Source organism: Silene latifolia, chromosome X, assembly GCF_048544455.1.
Source record: "Silene latifolia isolate original U9 population chromosome X, ASM4854445v1, whole genome shotgun sequence".
Lineage (NCBI taxonomy): Eukaryota > Viridiplantae > Streptophyta > Magnoliopsida > Caryophyllales > Caryophyllaceae > Silene > Silene latifolia.
This window is the reverse complement of record NC_133537.1, coordinates 34745680-34765446: the sequence shown is the minus strand read 5'-3', so window position 1 is coordinate 34765446 and position 19767 is coordinate 34745680. Positions and strand designations below refer to the sequence as shown.

The 19767-nt window shown below is 37.2% G+C and overlaps 1 non-coding gene across 1 annotated transcript; it reads right to left on the bottom strand.

Annotated features, from left to right (window-relative positions):
- Positions 1-18101: 18101 nt before the first annotated feature.
- LOC141624197 (small nucleolar RNA R71) lies at positions 18102-18209 on the bottom strand. Its single transcript, XR_012534007.1, has one exon. It is a non-coding gene; the product is annotated as a small nucleolar RNA R71 (small nucleolar RNA).
- Positions 18210-19767: the final 1558 nt, after the last annotated feature.

Sequence of the window (19767 nt, the reverse complement as noted above, 5' to 3'; positions counted from 1 at the left end):
CGTTTTTGTGAGGGTTTGAGGGAGGTTTTCTTGGTGATTAAGCTAGGATAATATGGGTAGGATACTAGGGTATGGGTTAGGGTTAATGGGTACGGGTCTTGGTAGTGTTTGGAGCGGGTTTGGGCTCGCGAATTGGCTGCCAAAACAGGGGGGGCTGCATTGGTTGCGGGCTGCTTGCGAGGGGTTTGGGACGAGAATTTGGGCCGTGGTATGGGGGGTTCGAACAAGGGTGAATGGGTATTGGTCTAGGTTGGTTAATGTACTCGAGATTCGTGCCAATTCGTAAAGGAAACGGGCTCAAAAACCGAGCTAAAATCGAGCTCAAAAACATGTTTTAAAACGAGTTTTCTTCGCTTTTAAAATCGATTTTCAAATCAATTAACAAATTAAAATAAATGACTTTTCAAATCAAATATACTCATAAAATGATTTTTCAAATCAAATATTTATTTTATTTTCAATAAAATAAATTTGGGAAAATAAATTCAAAATAAAATAAATAAATTGAATTTACCTAAAAAACCATAATTTAAATATCATTTAAATTAATAAAATGAACTCACTAAAAAAAACATTAATTTAAATATCATTTAAAATAATGAAATGAATTCACTAAAAAAACATTAATTTAAATATCATTTAAATTAATAGAATACTTCATCGACGACGCCCATTCTACCTCGTAAACGAGCTCCAAATAATGACAATGACAACTAAAGAATACATGTGTCCTATCATCATCGGGTGTTTGTCGGGTTCTCTATAAATTCCAATATCGACGGATACGGGTATCTACACCTTTAGGTGTTGATCAAACTCGTGAGAAAGATACTCGCCACCACGATCTGAACGTAGTGTTTTAATCTTTCTACCCAATAGGTTCTGTACCCTATTCTGGTATTCCTTGAATTTCTCAAAGGATTCACTTTTGTGCTTCATTAAGTAGACATAGCCATATCTACTTAAATCGTCCGTGATAGTGATGAAATACCTATAGCCTTCTCGTGCGGTGATTGACATAGGACCACATACATCCGTGTGTATGAGTCCTAATAGGTCAGCAGCGCGCATTCCAACACCTTTGAAGGAAATTCGAGTCATCTTACCGATGAGACATGATTCACACGTGCCAAATGATTGAAAATCAAAGGCCGAGATAGCTCCTTTTTTGATGAGCTGTTTTACGCGTTTCTCATTAATGTGTCCCATACGGCAGTGCCATAGATACGTTTGATCTTTGTCACCAACCTTTAACTTTTTATTCATTACGTGTAATATTTCGGTGGTCTGATCTAAAACATAAATTCCGTTCATGGAGACTGCCTTGCCATAAATCATATCGTGTAAAGAGAAAATGCAAGTATTATTCTCTATTACAAATGAAAATCCAAGTTTGTCAAGTCGTAAACTGAAATAATGTTTTTGGAAAGATGGTACATAATAGCATCATATAATGACAACTCAAATCCCGGAAGTGGATCACATATGTCCCCTTTGAGATGGCGACCACTCTTGCTCCATTCCCAACACGCAGTCCACCTCACCCTTTACGAGGGGTTCGATGTTTGAGCCCCCCGCACATGATTACACAGATGAGAACCACAACCAGGATCAAGTACCCAAGTTCCGTAACTTGCGTGGTTAATCTCAATCATATGAACAAAAGTAGAAGAAGAAGACATACCAACGGGTTTAACACGACACCGCCTTTAAGTCCTCATGATAAACAAGACATGTACGCCTCCAATGCCCAGTCTTGTGGCAATGATGGCATTCCATGTTATCATTCTTGCTCTTTGTCGCGCCGATGAGGTGCTCGACTCACCAGCCCACTCTTACCCGAACCCGACTTCTTAAACTTCGGTTTGCCTCTTTCGCTAGGCTTGGCTGAACTTTGCCCTTACCCTTGCCCTTGTTTGACACAACGAGAACATTCTGTTTCATGCTCCCACTGAACTTCATGTCCTTCTCGGTCTCAGTACGAGAAGGGAGTGCGGTTAAATGGGGACTTTTCTTCAAATCATTCATATAGTAATTCGCTCTAAATTGCGAAAAACCATCGTGGAGTGAGTGAAGCATGCGGTCAATGACAATGTTCTCGCCGATCTTACAATCAAGCGTCTCCCTCAGCTTCTCGACATTCTCAATCATGCTTTGAGAATGTGTGGGCTAACCGTTGGCCCTTTCGGAGTCTCGCATCAAAGAAGCGAGTGGTATGCTCATAGGTCACGATTCTCGGTGCTTTCGAGAATTCCTTGGTGAGCGTGGTGAAAATCTTGTTTGCACCTTGGGCTATGAAGCGTTTCTGCAAATTGGGTTCCATTGCAAAAATGAGTACGTTTTTAATCGCACCCGCTTCCAAGGCGAAATCGTTATACTTGTCGATCTCGTTAATTCCAGCCGTGGGGCCTGGGTTTGACGGCATGGGCTCAAGCAAAATTTGAGCTTCCCGTCGGCAGCCGGCAAAGATTCCGTAATCTTTGCCTCCCGCCAGAGTTTGATCCATCATTCTTCGATCCGAGTTGACGATTCATCGATTCATGAAGATCCGGCCGGGATTCACGGTCCAATGTGGCACTTGGCATTGGGTTGTCGTAGAACCGACCATTTTGTTTTTAGCAGTTTAAAAGTTCGTGATCTACACTGAAAAGAAAGGTAAACAAAAACAAAATAAGCAACTCATCGAGGTGATTTAAGTCTATTAAAATTCATTTTAATCGTGTAGACTCATTGCACTTGTATAATTGATCTCCCTCAAGAATAATACAAGTGATCCCAAGACTCAATTTCCGTAAATTGATAAGCCAACTGTTTAGCTAGTTCTTCCGTAAAAACTCTTGGTCGATAGATTTCTGGAAATCCTATCTATAGTCCACCATAATCACAGGATCGTACGAGTGACCATAGTGTTGAGATAAAATAAGTCAATCGGTTCCAACTTACCCGACGTAGAAGGGGTCATATTATGCCTACCGACGAAGAAGGGATTCATTGGAGTTTGACTTATAAAGACCGTTCTCAATTTTTGTTTATACGAGGAAGATCCCATCAACTAAGTTTCAATTCATTTTAAGTGAACAAATAACTAGCAATCGCGTGAATGAATTAATTTAGATGATGGCTTTAAATCGTGTGACATGAGAATGTCAAAGAAAACTAACTCGTGACCTCTATATGTGTCAGTTTTCATGCAATTATTAGATGGTTTGGTTTTTAGGCGGAATATGATGCATACTATCGTTACGATAAAATAAATAAATGAATGCGATACGTAAATAAAAATTCCTAGTGTGGCCTATCCTAATAAAAAGAACATAAAACAACTTTGGAATCCACCGTTGGACCCTTGAAGCTTGTCTTGATATTCCATCTTGATCCATGTAGCGGGAGTGAGCATCCGGTCTCCATCTTTGGTCTTCTCAAAAATTACAATTTAAAATTTACAAATATAAACCTATTTACATTCTAAAAAAAAACTGTAATTAAAAGAAATAAAAATGGAGATACGAGATCTCAAAATACAACCAAGACCGTGTTCCATCATTACGGTAACACGTTCTACTAAGGCCACACTAAGTTACAACCGTTTGCAAAATAAATAAATAAATACGTAATTAAAAGCATTCAAAATATATATAAAAACGATAAATAAAATGCATCAACTAAATTAAATTTATTCGTGACATAATTCCGTAATTATGTTAAATTTATCCAAACCACCAAAGATAATTAAAATTATATGACAAAACCGCTTTAGTCAAGTTAATTTTAATCCGAGATAATCCGTTACTTTAAATCGTTTTAAAGTAATTTGATTGTTCGTGGGTGAACCGTTTCACTATCAAGCGAGAGCATAAATCCGTTTTATGCATAAATGGCCGAAAAAAAAAAAAAGAAATTTTTTTTTTTTTTTTTTTTATCACTGCTGGTCGTGAACAGTAACCGCAAAAAAAATTTTTTTTTTTTAAAAATCGTTGCTGAAAACGTGAGCAACAAAAACAAAAAACGGCTTCAAATCGAGAGCAACAAAGATCAAAACAAACGATTTGATAAAACCCAATTGCAATTTATTCTAATCCGGATTAAAACAAGATTACAATTGACATGTTCTTCACATATTGTTGTAATTATCGTTTAAAACAACAATTCGCAAAGAACAAAACGAAAACAACACAAAACAAAAATGCAAACCGTGTAAACTAGACACGGTTCCCAAAGCAAAAACAGGCCGTGGCATATAAAAAAAAATTGCCGAGACCAAACATGCCACACGGTTTATCAAAATTTTATACAAAAATCATCGATTTGATAAAAACCAATTGCGATATCACCTAATCCGTATAGAAATGAAATAGCAATTGATAGATCTCCAACATATTATAATGAATATCGATTACAAAATAATATGCAAAGATAAAATCGACAACAAAAACAAAACATGGCACGAATTCCTAGAAAAACAGCCGTGTAAACTAAAGGACACGGTTTTCAAAAAAAAAAAATCGTGCAAAGGAAAAAAAAATTCTGCCGTGTGGAATTTGCATCAAAAAAATTAATCGATCCATTTTGTTTGATGAAAAACACATAGAAAATTTACGTGGCCTCGCTCTGATACCACTTGTAGGGTAATATCCGTATAAAACCCTTTCTTTATAGGATTATAACGCAAATTTTATATGCAATTTATTGTCATAAACGAAATTAACAATGAAACGATAAAGATTAAGGAATAACCTTCGGTCCTAGTGCAATTCGGCAATGAGAGATCAAAGTAGACCTCCTCCTAATTGTTGCACCCAAGATTGTCCGAGAAATGCCCTTGTGCTAGAATGAATCCTCTAATTGCCTTGCAATATTGAGAGGATTAATTTTGTGAGTTTTTGCTTAGATGAGAGATCTAGGTTTTAGAGAGAAAATAATCTCCAAAACCCTAATTTTCTAACAAATGAATTAGCCTTAGGTTACAAAAGAGAGAGAGCTCTCTTTTGTCTATACCATTCGGCCAAAACCGAGTCCAAGGAGAGGAGATGGGCTGTTCCATTTCCTCTTCATTTTAACTCGTGGTCCGAAACCAAATCGCTAAATGTATATGACGCGGTTTCATTATAAATCGTCATCGGTTATCGTTTATTAAAGCATCAACTAATAATACGGGTTAGTTGAATTATTAATACATGTCCGACAAAGACGATATTGTATAATTATATTCAATATACATTAATCAAATATAAATCGCTTTATATTTAATTTACGAATTAACTGCTTAATCCGCCTTAGCCATTATTATTTAATCCGTATTATATAAAATATCTCAACATTAGTCAAATAACTCGGACTAACTGGTTAGTCAATTTTTGGCATCTACATGACTGTATTTTCATACCGTCACATCTCTCAAACGTATCCTATAGGTGTGACTTTTAGGGACCAGTTGATCACCGCCATCTGTATGACAATAACGTCAAACTTATCTAGCAAGCCAACCGTTATTGATAAACGTGGACCAACTGATTATGATACAAAAGTATACCCTTTGATCCTTTTAGAGATTTATAAGTCCTTGCACTAACTGTTAAGGACACCAGCCCCAACAAGGTATCCATCACTATCCACCACACAATCCTTAGCTTGCCCAAGTTAGATTTTTGCTCAAATGGACCTGAAAGTAGTATCCTCAGGTAGGCAAGTACGGATCTCACGGTAAAAGTCGGTTTCTGCACTCATGGCACTAAGATAGTCAAAGCCCTTCCCAACAAGGCTTATCCTTAACTTTTGAAATTCTGTGGTAAGTTCATCAGGTAACACACGGATAGTGCTCAAAGAGTGACTAGTCTTCCTACTCAAGGCATCGGCCACCACATTAGCTTTCCCTTCATGATAGATCAACTCGGCATCATAATCATTCACCAACTCTAGCCATCTTCTTTGCCTCATATTCAATTCTTTCTGGGTAAAGATACACCTCAAACTCTTATGATCGGTATAAATGCGGCAATGAACTTCAATAAGGTAATGTCTCCATGTCTTCAAGGCATGCACTACGGCGGCTAATTCAAGATCATGAGCAAGATGAAGCGAGGAAAGGAGGTATGAACGGTAACACTTATGGTCAAAGAAGAAAGGAAATTAAACAACAAGGAAATGCCAGGTACTCAAATCTCACACAACAACATCAACCTAAGCGGTTCCGAAAAATTCTTAGCAACAAAACTTATAACCACATCACTCTCAAGGATTTCCTCAAAACGCTCATGTTACTTCATCCTAATCTATTCCCTGAAACAGGGCACTCCACTATAAGTGTGATTTCATCACTCCAAATCTTCAAATATCCACAAACAACTTCCACAAGATCAAAGTCAAAGTTCCAACAAAGCTATACTCATATCCAACTAGTGTCAACCATGGGTTTCTCAAAATAGTAAAATCTTCAATCAAAGATCCGAATACCAAGCTATAAATTCCCAGAAAGGGTTCCTCAAATATTCCACCATTCAATTCCATCCATTTAAAGTCAAGTACCAAGCACTAGTATCCCAAGACATGTCTCACTACACTCCCCAAGGCTCTCAAATCCCAAACCTTAACAACAAAGCCAAGTTCTATAGCCTTAGGCACAAACGCAACTCACACTTGACAACACAAAATCCACCAATCAAGAATACTCACTTTATCAAGGAACTAGGTATAGGAATCACCAAGTGTGTCTCATCATCCTACCTCAGTCTTCCTAACATCACAACCTCTCAAAACCAGGGTTATGGGTCAACCACAAACAATCTCCTCAAAAGTCGAATTTTCCAACCAAGGCCAACATTTCTCAAAAGAAAGAGTACTATCAAAAGGCGTTAAGGGAGGATAAGCATGGAACAACGGACAAGTTAGGAGGGTACAAGAGTAACTTTCAAGGAAAGAGAAGAGGGAGTCTAGAAGACGAATAGGCGCCAAGAGATAAAAAAAATAAGGCAAGGTACACAAAGAATGAGAAACATCTTCGAGGAAGTAGAAGCATTCTTCAAAGGTGAACAAATCTTCAGTCCTCGGCAATAGGCACCAAATCTTGATCTTCATGTAGGTAAGCTCGCGGTCATTGATCCAAGGGTACAAAAATAATTGACAATCAACAAACATGTTAGAACCTACCACGAAGCATACACAAAGAGACTACAACATAAGGTCCTAAGTCTACCCATCCTACCCATCTCTCAAGTTTATTATTTTAAGGTCAAGTTATTTATATTGGGGGCGCACAAACGTGCGTCGGGAGCAAATATGCTCTGATACCAACTGTGACACCCTCATTCATTGCGGAAAAATAAACACGTAATTCTAGAATAAAACTGCATGGATATGTTTGTAATAGGTTCATTTGGGTAAAAACCTGTAATTTTTAAAACCTGAACCTGTTATAAAAGTATCCAAATGGGAAGGTGTCAAACATGCAAGGTCTAAAATAAATCTCATAATAAAACATCGCTAAAGTCGCGAAACAAAGTTATACAACCCAAATATGATAAAGGGAGACATATGTCCCTAAAAAGTATATAACATAAAAAGTGTTTAAGGGTCACAATAAAATAAAGCCAATCTAGGTCCCAAGGTTACTTTGCTCGCTAGCTCGTCCATGTACCCCATATATGCATCACCTACCTGTCAATCGCATTTTATACAAATACGAAAGCCACAGTCAGTGGGGAGTAACTCCGAGTTCTCCCAGCAACGAAATGTCATAATTAATATAACATGTAAACATAAGAATATGAATATGAATAACACATAGCCTTAGCATATAGATGCTAGACAATCGTACTCATCATGTGAACAACAATATAACAACACATAGTCCTAGCATATGAATACTAGACCGACTCATACTACACTATCATGTGAATCACATAACATCCAGGAATCCAAACTCTATCAACCATAGCCGGCTTGTATCTCACCTTCTATGATTCATAGAATCATCAACAAGAAAGGACAATATATCTAGAGACAGGCATAAGTTCCTAGTACAGTCAATAGTCACTCTGTAACTCGAGTCTATACCACGAGGTAAGGTAAACACCCTAGTCCTAAACCTGCACAGACCTAGCGACATGCGGAAAGTACCGCATCCAAGACCCATGATCAAACACATGAGTACCCCTAAGGAGTCCACCAAAGGGTTGGCTAGTACTTAAGCTGACCACATACTTCTAAGAGTACGTCAGGAGGTCATGCCCTAACTTGGATATAAGCCCACCAAGCTAAGACACAAAGGTCATGTTAAGTCGTGAACATACACTCGTCAAAGACTATAAGGGCCTATCTATGACGAAGGCCGAAATACTCACCTAGGACCTAGTCCCAGCTTGAATACTTTAGCCCACACCACACAAGACAAGTAGGACACCCAATTAACCATAAGAGGGGCAAAGAGTCCAAACTTGCACACACCCAAATGATCATACACACCCTAGCATATGAAAGACTACGCAAGAGCATATTCAGCTGACAATCCAACAATATCTCCAATATCAATAATAATCCAAATTCCAAATTTAACCAACAGTACCATAATCCATGAGAACAAGCTAAAATGGCAGAGAGGCAACAAGACTCAAGCATAAGGCATCCAAAGCATCCAACAACCAACATGTGAAATGATAATTACAAACATCAAGGCATAACATAAAACATCCAATAACAACCAATCTCACCTCAAAGACAAACCCTCGAACCGAGTCCCGCGACGGGTCATCGGTCAAATCGAGGCTGACCGGTTTAAACCTAGTTTGACCAAACTCGTTCGGTCAATCTGGCCCAGCTCAGAGTCTTGGCCTACTTTTGCCCAAATCACAAAATTCATCACAATATCATTTTCATGCTATTTCCAATTTCTCTCATGTGAACACTATCAACATAAAGAAAAATATTCCAACTTACAAAATAACTAATTCCACAAAATTCTCGCATAATAAAATAGCATAAATAACCGTCTCACACAAGGGTAAACTTTTCTTTAAATTTTAATCGATAAAACGACGCCATTTACTCATACGGACTCCGAATTGAGTGATTCAAGTGGCTAAACCACCTAATTTTTCGATGCCGTTCAATCTGTCATATTTTTGGAAACATTGGAAACCGTCTCGGTCCGGTACTAACGCGTTCCAGCCAACACGCGGACTTGTCACAACACATAATTCCTCATCCAAATTTGTTCCAAACAATAATATACAAATTGGTAACATAAATTAAACATAAGCATACTCATCTTACTCCATTCATTCATTTATCAACAAGATCGTCTCAAACAACAACAAACAACAACAAACAATAAATACAACTACTAATGTGACATTAATTCGTCGAGTAACTCGGAATAGTTACCTTAAGCTAGCAAAGAGACAAGTAATAACTTGAGAAAGCTTCTAAAACCCAAAATTACTCTTCATCTTCAACAACATATGAGTCACCTAACTCATCTTCAAATTCTTCACCTATAAGAACAACAAAAACACAATTATTAAGCTTTAAATTCGAAACCCTAAAAGATGAGTCTTAAAACAAAATTGGGGGAAATGAAAATAAATCTTACTAGTAGACGAGGATTGAAGAGAGGATTCCAAATATATAATTTTTATGAGATTTGGTGGAGAAATGAAGGATTTATGAAGGATTTAGGGATTGTAAGGAGGTTATTTTGATAGATTTTTGGTGTTTGATGAAAGGAAGAGAGAGAGTGAATTATGGAGAAAATGAAAGATGAAGAGGAGACCCAAGGAGGATGGAGGGTGCATGGATTGGGGTAGGGTGTTTGGGTGAGTTTCAATTGTTTACGTTTTGGTTCGTTTCGACGGAAATTAGAAATATTCGTCGAACGCGATTTTCGAGAAAATTAAAGTTCTTAAACACGATTTTACTAAAAGATTAAGTACTCATATGCCCAATATCCAAACTCGTTTACCCAACGACCGTAAGAAATGGGAAAATCCCAATTTTACGACTTTTATCCGAAATCTATTTTATCAAGGAAAAAGGTTTAAATATAGTTTAAATCACTTTTAAACATTTCTAAACTATAAAAATAATTACATTTCTTCAAAATAAAATAAGATTATATTTTATCAAATAAATTTTATTTCAAATAAATTAATATAAAATTAAAATAGATTAAAATATTACTTTTAAAATATAATAAAGGTCTTCAAATTTACGGGATGTTACATTGCCAGACTTGTATATATCGGACTCTCATGGGTCGCAGACCACTCATTTAAAGAACATGGTGAGTATATTGTAAGATAGAAAGAAATAAAGTCACTCACCTAACTGCGACCTATAAGAACATGCATGCAATCTAACATAATAAATACCTCTACCGACCGTATATACGCATTCCAACCAAACTGGACCAAGACACATGCCGAGGACTTACATATAGTGTGTACAAGGTAAATGGGTGAAAAGGGGCAAAATAAATTTGGATAAGTGGAGGTAAAGCCAAGCTAGTACAACCTTAACCAAATAATAAACGCATCCACCTCATAAACCCAACTTAAAAGAATAAAACGATGCCAGTGCGGCATAAAATCACTCATATCATTAAAACACGATTCCTCATAATATATAAAGATCAACATGGGAGTAAAGACCGACACAAGTTCTTTCTTCTTCTTTTTTTCAGCCGTTTTTTTTTCCTTTTTTCAATTTGATTTCTTTTTTTTTTTCATTTCTTTTTCTTGCTGATTTTTTCAACTTCTTCCTTTTTTTTTCTTTTCTTCCTTCTCATTTCAACCCTCTTCTCATTATCAAATGCAAATACCAAACTGACGAACAACACATAGCCATAATTAACAAGTAAACTAGCTTGACTAGGGTAGGCTAATTTTAGGATTTTAGTTAATAAATGGGTCAAAACAGGTTAACTTGGCTACTGAAGTTCAAGGGTAAAAAGACGAGAAAAGGGGATTTGCCTCTCCACATGTGTCACCACCACAAACCGAATGCATACAGGTAATAAGAGATAAATGTCATGCTTATACAATTTGATGTTACATGCCTTATAAGGAGTACTACTCTCTACCTAGAATGAAACTGATCATGAATGTCATCAGTTTATTAAGCTCTATACCTTAGAAATTTTGAGTAGGTTGCCGATATTAAGTCAAGTCTATTCGTTCAGTAAATTTAATCAAAAACTCGTAGATTATGCAAAAGTTTGTACAAGAAAGGCATTGGATATGCAAGGCTTAAGCTAGAAATAAAAGCATAGACGCGGATTCATTATTGTTATCCAAACATTCAGACTTGACCTAATATGCAAAAGAAGACGTGTTTTTGTATTTTTTCACAATTTTCAATTTTTTTTGTTTGATTTTTTTTTTTTTGGAATGGAAGAAACAATACATACGGAAATGCAAGAAACATGCAAATTAAAATGCAATAAAATGCAGATGGATGCAAACAAAGACAAATGCATACTCTCCCCAAACAAAATCGCACAATGCCCTCATTGTGTTCAGCGAACAACCATCAGCATCAGAAAATATGGGAAAAGGGATATGCAAAACAAGATGAATATAAATAAAGTAAAGCATAAGAAAGAAAACTTACAAAATTATACAAAGCGGAACACCCCGAACCAGCGGAAACTAAGGGGAAACATGGACAGCGTGCCACTAATTAGAAACCTTCATCTAAGTGTGAGTAAACGTACGTAAGCGCTCAAGGCCCTTAAAAGCTTATCATAAATTTACGCATGTGCTACACAAAAGCATAAGTAACACCAACATATAATGTGAGCATATAAAATTAAGGTTAGAGACCGTCTCAGCTTGCTGTAATTTCTTTGACAACTGTCATAGCAATCCACCAAATTATTCTACCCATCAGCTAAGCATGGAACATCAAAGCTCAAACCATAAGGCACAGCTGAAGCATATAACATTGAAAACACGTAAGTAGAAATAACATGCTTAGACGGGTATTCTATGTAAGGTGGAGGAGTCAAGTGTGCAATAGGAGAAGGTGGGTAGTCATCCCAAATACAAGGGGTGGTAAAGTCAAATGTGTCAACGGGATCTCCCATAATAAGCTCATCTATTATATCGTCATATGTATCCCATTTGACCTCAAGAGCTTCCAATTGCACATCCTCACTCTCCTTATCACAAAACTCGTCACAAAAGGGATTCTCTAGAGGGTCCGTCAAGTCTTCCTCATGTGGCTCACATTCTGTAAAATTGTCATAGAGGGGTTCTAGATTATCCTCAAAGAAAGGGTTATCAACTGAGCATATGGGCTCTTCCTCTACGTGTCCGTCGATATCTTTTTTATTTGTTAAAACGGTTTCAATGGTGTCACCCACGTCCTCATCCATGTCTGACTTAAATGAAAAAGTGGGTTTAATGCATTCAAGAGCAAGCCATTCAAAGAAACAAAGGACATCTTCAATTTTTTTACCACCATAATCTCCCTTACCTATGGAGTCAATATAGGCTTGGGTTTGTCTGTTAATACCTCTTATGATGGTAAGGTACACAGTAAGCCGTGGGAGTGTGCGTTCACGATAATGAGAATGCATCCAATCATTCCATCTATGCATGTTATCAAGGAAGTTCTCATCTTCACCCTGTGGAAACTGGATGGAAATCATTAGAACGGTCTCAAGGAACCGAAGTTCCCTGAGATAAAAGACAAACTAAATTAAAAGCAAATAAAATAACACTGTCTCCCCGGCAACGACGCCAAAATTTGACAGGGTAAATCGCACACCTAATCAAAGATAAACCAACAGGCCTAAACTAATGTAGTAAAGGTAGTCGGGATCGTATCCACAGGGAGACAAACGTGTTCTATCTGCTAAATGAAATCTGTCTAAGTAACAATTTTTAGGGGTTGTTTGGTTTGTCTATCAACTAAATTGCAAACAACGAAGAAATAAATGTAGAAAAAGGGATGTCAATAAAGAGAAAAGGACTAGGATGTCGGGTCGCCACGGTCAACACCAATCAAAGGTAAGGTCAACGATCGGTATAAATACGGTCTGAGGGGTAATGAAAAGGTCCTTCCGGTCCGCTATTCGCCCTAGAGTACTAATCTAGCTTTCGCTCTAATTAGGATGGTCTATTGTTTGTAGCAGGTCTAACATCATCCAATCTTTCGATCTAGGTCAAAGTTTCCCGGGTCAAATAATTAATTACGTCGACTTAACCAATTAAATGTTATTAGATGCTACAATTAACAACACATATATATATTAATGCCAGACCTAATAATCTAATTATGATCGTCTTATAACCATGGCTTCCCTACATCCTAGCATAGGAAATTTAGCTATGCATTATCAAATTAACAAACTTAGCAATAATAATAAAAATCAAATTAAGCATGATGGAAGAAACTAAATAACAATTAAACATAAAACATGCAATAATAGAAAGCAGAGAAAATAAATTAAACAAGAGAAATTAAGAAGAAAAATTAAAGGGAGAACGAAAGAAAATTGATTACCAAATAATAGGAAAGAACTACGAAGTTTCTGATCCAAAATTAAGAACAAAAGCAACGTTGGAAAGTTTAACAGTATCAAAAGATGATCCCTAATATGTTTAGTAAAAGTAGCTTATATACTAAGTCTGAAACCAAGCGCAATTAAGAGATAAACGGGCTTCTAATAATCGTAAAAGAATTTGGCTGATAACTAGCTTTAGTCGATCGACCAAGTGACCCGGTCGATCGACTAACCAAATCTGGCGAGATGACTTTAGTCGATCGACCAAAAACAGCAGTCGATCGACTTTTTGTCGGCGCGCATTTCCTGCAACGTGCACTGAACTTCAAACGGCCGTCATTTCTTCGTTACTTGGTAAATTGAGCGTTTTTTGTGGCTTTGGAAAGCTAAGAAGATAAGCTTTCACTTCCAATTGGAATCACTTGATTATCAAATGTATAACGCAAGTTATGTCTCTTCAAATTAGGCACTAGCGGCGTGAAACTCTTCTTTTGCTCGATAAGCTTTCTTACTTCACTAAGGACTCCAAAGGATGGTTTCCGAGCTTGTTTCTCACCAACGTCGAGATTGAAACTCCAAAGACGGGTTTTGGCTTGTTTACGCATACTTTGATCTATAACCTGCATGAAATACAATACACGCCCAAAGTAGCCAATAAAAGGGAGATAGTAGCTTGCGCTACTCAATAATGCATAAAAATGCGTGCAAATAGATAAAATAAGTGTATATAAAAGGCACGCATCACTCATAATATGAGTGTGAGTGTTTTTCTGTGAGGAGTCCGATGTCAACAAGATCATGCAAGAGTTAAAATGTCCATGTGAAGTCCTTTGTGCAACGCCTCATTCAAATCTCATCCATGTATTGCATTTTTACCTATGCCCATGTTGTTTCGGGATTCAATTCATTGTGCTTTAAAGTTACTTGATGGGAATTGCATTTGGATGAGATGATTGTTGCTCATACCCTTGTCCTTGTCGTACATTATATTGTGTGCTTACTTGAGGACAAGCAAGGGTTTAGCTTGGGAAGTTTGATGTGTCCAATTTATAAATAGTTTAACTCCTTATTTTAGATCGGTTTTATTTTATTATTGCACTTCTATAAGTGTATTTGTGAGCTAATTCCGCGTTCTAGGTGATTTTGCTTGTATTCATTGCATTTTGAAGGAAATGAAGCATTCGGTAGCTCTTTCCCGTCAAATTAGCAAGCACCAAAGTTCACGGGGATTAGAGATGCCATGCATAAATAATAATTTTTTTTTTTTTGGTGAAATGTGAGAGTAATATATATATCAAAAGATAATTACAAAAGTTTATAAAGCCAACATAAGTAAATTATCATTCTACTAGACGCATTTTAATAAACCAGTCTCTCTTAGCCTGTGTTAGGGTAGCTCTTCCCAAGCCTCGAACTCGTAACCTCATTTCATCCATAATCATCTTTGCCACACATTCAGGCCGTACCAAAACAGCCTCATTCTTGCTTTTATTTCTCTGTTTCCAGACCTGGTAGAGTGCACTCAACATCATAGCTGACTGCACCCCTCTTTGTGCCTTTGTTCCCGTCCTCTGCTCACACCAGTGAACCACATTCCTCATGGGAAAATCCCACCTTGTTTGCCTGTTTAAGTCTGTGATGACCCTTGTGCTATACGTGCACTCAAAAAACAAGTGACCTGCAGTCATAAATAATACTTGTAATTGTTGAATTAGGATGTTATAATATCTATTAAAATTTTCTATCACATGCTTCTATTGTTTTCTAGTCTTTGATAATTGATCACTATCTTAGATTAAATTTGTTAATTCACTTTTATAAGTCGAGAGGTACGAAATTGAATTAGACTAAGCATGTTTTAGTAGACTAATCTAGTAATAGCGAGAACCCGCTAGAACCCATTCTATGGTTGACAATAAGGCCGAGAGGTGGTTTTCTTTAAGCCTAAACAATTATCGTTATTATCAATTCCAAGTTTGACATGGGCAATTACATAATTGCATGTGTGACCCGACTCCCCTAGACTCTTCTTTATTATTGTTTTCTTCATTATTTTATCATTGTTTTACAAACCAAAACAATCACCCAATCGTTAATCAACCTTGATAAAATTCGCTCCATGACAACTTGTTTAACAACTTCTGTCTCCTTGTGTTCGATCCCTATTACAACATTCATTTATTACTAGGGTATTTATCTTTGTTAGGTGAGCGATAGCCTATAACCTTGCAGTATATTACAAATGATGTGTCCATTTTATATAGGATTTTACCCCATATTTTAGCTCGATTTTGATTGAATATTACACTTTTATTAGTGTATTTGTGAGCTAGTTCCGTGTTCTAGTGTCTTTGCTTGTTTTTATCGTATTTTGTAGGAAATGTAGCTTCTATATCTTTTTTCCGTCATAAGTGCAAGCACTAAAGAAGTCATGAGACTAAACCAAGGAAGACATGCAAAAGGAAGGGCATTTTGGAGAAGACCGGGTAAAGGAATCCCGAGCATGAAGAAATGAACAATGGGTTGAATCAAAACAATGAAATGAAAGTCAAGCACAAAAAGAAGTCCAAAGACCAAGTCAATTGGGAAGCTTAGGATGCCAAATTATGCATTTAACCGGGTGTATTAAGGAGCATTAATCCTAAACTTTGGATCTCTTTGAGCATTTAATCAAGAATTAACACAATGTGGCCGGATTCACACGACCCCGATCGGGGCACCCTTGTTCTATGATCTTTACGTTATGCCCCTATTTTACTATAAATAGGGGCCTTAATCTGTCATTAGGGGTTATCCTTTTACACTCTCTTACATCTTTCATATAGCCTTAAGCAACAATTCTCTCTAGTTTTCATTAGTTTACATTTGGTTAAGCATTTGGTTTGTTAAACAATTTACATTTTGTCAAGCATTTGGTTCTTATAATACAATCTTTCCATTCAAGTTATATTTGGGTTGTCATTTGTGTTCTTCCATTCAAGTTCCACGTTCTTTATTTCGGTAATTTCAATTCTAGTTTATTACGTTATTCCATTTTCCATCATCGTTATTTTATAATTTACATTTTAGTTTTTAGCATTTCATTTTAGTTTGTTACTACATTTTGTTATCAAGTTATCATCACTAGTTTATCATTAGCATTCCATATTACATTTCTCACATTTATCATTTCACCAATTCATATGTTATTTCTATTTAGTTTATTCATTTTATAATATTTCATTTAGTTATATTTACATTATAATCATGTTTATTAATTCATATAATATTAGTTTTATTTCCATCATGAGTGAGTAGTTTCATATGTCTAGGGAATAGGGAAGCCATGCATGATTAATATTTGTAAATGTTGAATTAGGTTGATGTAATATTGTTTAATTGTTTCTATCACATGTTTGCATCGTCTTGATTAATCTTTGTTTAGAGGCCATACTCATTGATTAAGTTTGTTAATTAGTTCTATAAGTCGAGAGGCACGAAATCGAATTAGACTAAGCATGTGTTAGTAGGACGACCTAGTCATAACGAGAGTTCTCTAGGACCCGGTCTATGGTTGACAATAAGGCCGAGAGGTGGTTGTCTTTAAGTCTAAACATTTAACAGTGTTATTTATTCCGAGTTTAACGTGAACATCTATATACAATTGCATGTGTGACCCGACTCCCCTAGACTCTTTTATCATACATATTTACATCTTTTTATCTACAAGTTATCAAACCAACCAAACAATCAATCGTAATCGACCTTGATAGAATTCTTTTCATAGCACTTCATAACGCAATTCCCGTCTCCTTGTGTTCGACCCCTTGTACTACATTCATTTGTGCCTAGGGAAATTTATCTTTGATTAGGTGTGCGACAAAGCCCATCAAATTTTGGGGCCGTTGTCGGGGAGCACGGTTTTATTGCGTTTAGAATTGTTGATTTATATCTTGTTTTCTTTTTGTCTTGAGGAACACTTGTTCCTTGAGACCGTTGCTTACAAATTTCTTGAGATTGTTGTCCTATGCCCAGGTCTTCTCGTATTGGAGAATTGATTTCACTGGATTCCGAGCCCGAGAAAACCTTGCGTAGAAGACGACGTTTTTGGAAAGAAATTAAAGAAGATGCTTCTCCCGTGCAAATTGAAAGTGCAAGAAAGTCTTACTTAGACGATCTTAAAGCTTTTGAAGAGGAGGAGGTTTCTAGTTCATCATCTCCACCACCACCGCCATCTCCAACCGAAAAGATGGTGAAACTTTCCAATCATTCCAAGCCCACTGCGGCTATGCTCCCGGCGGGTATCACTACTACCCAAATTACCGCCCCGGAGTTCGAGATCAAATCGGCTTTTATTAGCCTTGTGGAGAGGAAGCAATTTGGGGGAAGTCCTTTGGAGGATCCCAATTTGCATGTTCAAAATTTTTGTGACTGTTAACTCCATGATTAGGCAAACGGGAGTCACTCAAGCCCAAATTAGGGAAATACTTTTCCCTTTCTCTTTGAAGAACAGGGCAAAACTATGGATCAATAGCCTTGATCGCACCGCCATGGGAATCACCAATTAGGAAATTTTGGCTCTTGCTTTCTATCAAAAGTTTTTTCCATCGGAGAAAACTCAAACCTTGAGGAGCCAAATCACGGGATTTCGTCAACATGCACTTAAGAGCTTGTATGAAGCTTGGGAAAGGTACAAGGAGTTGCAAAGGCAATGCCCACATCATGGGTTGGATGCTTGGTTCCTAGCCATAACATTCTACAATGGATGTTGTGCCGAGTCCCGAAGAATTCTTGATTCCGCCAACAATGGGTGGTTTGATTAACTTGACACGGATATTGCTCATGCCACGATTGAATCCATGGCGATTCACGATGCCCAATATGTCAATTCCCGGAGTACACCTATCAAGGTAAAGAGGAAGCCTCTGACACTACCATTTTGAGCTCAAATTTTATTGCTCCAAGAAAAGTTGGAGGCTCAAAATGCGATTTACCCTCTTCAACAACTCAATGTCATGTCCTCTATTAGTCAAATTATTGTTTGCGAAGGTTGCGGAGGTGCGGGTCATTACACCGCTCATTGGCAAGCTACTATTGAGGAGGTAAATGCTTATCAAAGTTTTAGGCAAAGTTCATATCCATCGGGTACATTTTCAAACACTTATAACCCGAACACAAAATTTCACCCAAACTTGTCTTATAAAAGCAACAATGTGTTGAACCTTCAACCACAACAAACTCTTGTGCCTTAACCTCCACAACAACAAAATGTCTATGTTCCACCACAACAAAGGTACAATTACCCACCGAGCTATCAAAGTCAAAACCAACAACAAAGGCCACCACAACAAAATTTCCAACCAAACCAAGGTCCACCACCCAAAATGTCCAACAAAACAACCAAGGGGGAACAAAATAGAAGCCTTGTTGATGCAAATGGTTAAGTCTCAAACCAAGTTGGTGGCTCAATATCAAAAGAGTGACCAAGCTCACAATTCCGCAATTAAAATGCTAGAGCAACAAATGGCTCAACTAGCCGCCCCTAGCTCTCAAAGAAAGACGGGTCAACTACCACTCCAAGGTGAGCAACCACATGAGACGGTTAATGTCATTGAATTGAGGAGTGGTAAGAGTTATGATGAGTCATCCATGACTTTGGATGATGAGGTGGTAAGTAAAGAGACCAAGCTTGGGAGAAGTGACAAAAAAAAGGCTAGTGAAGAGCCTCCCATTAAGATTCAAGTGCCATTTTCTCACCGCTTAGCCATGTTTAAGAAATAGAGCAAGCTTGGTACCAAGGATGATGAGCCCATTATGCCTAAATAAAATGAAGGGGTGCTTGTTGGGAAGGAGATCTCTCCTAATACTAAGGAAGATGATGCAGTTTCAAAGAAAGTGGATGATCATGTTGTGGTCGAGAATGAGAAAGATGTGGAGGATTCTCCTCCAAAAGAAGTTGTTGAAATTCAAGTACCGTTTCCCCACCGTCTAGCAAAGAACAAGAAAGAGAGTAAGTTCGGTAAGTTCTTGGAAGTTGTTAAGAATTTACAAGTTACCGTACCATTCATTGAACTGCTTACCCAAGTCCCTTCTTATTCTAAATTCATGAAAGAAATCCTCTCAAAGAAGCGATCCTTCAATGAGGTTGAGACCATTGCTTTCACCAAAGAGTGTAGTGCACTCTTAAAAAATAAGTCTCCCCCAAAACTTAAGGACCCCGATAGTTATTCTATTCCTTGCACTATAGGTACATATATCATTAACAAGGCTCTTTGCGACCTAGGTGC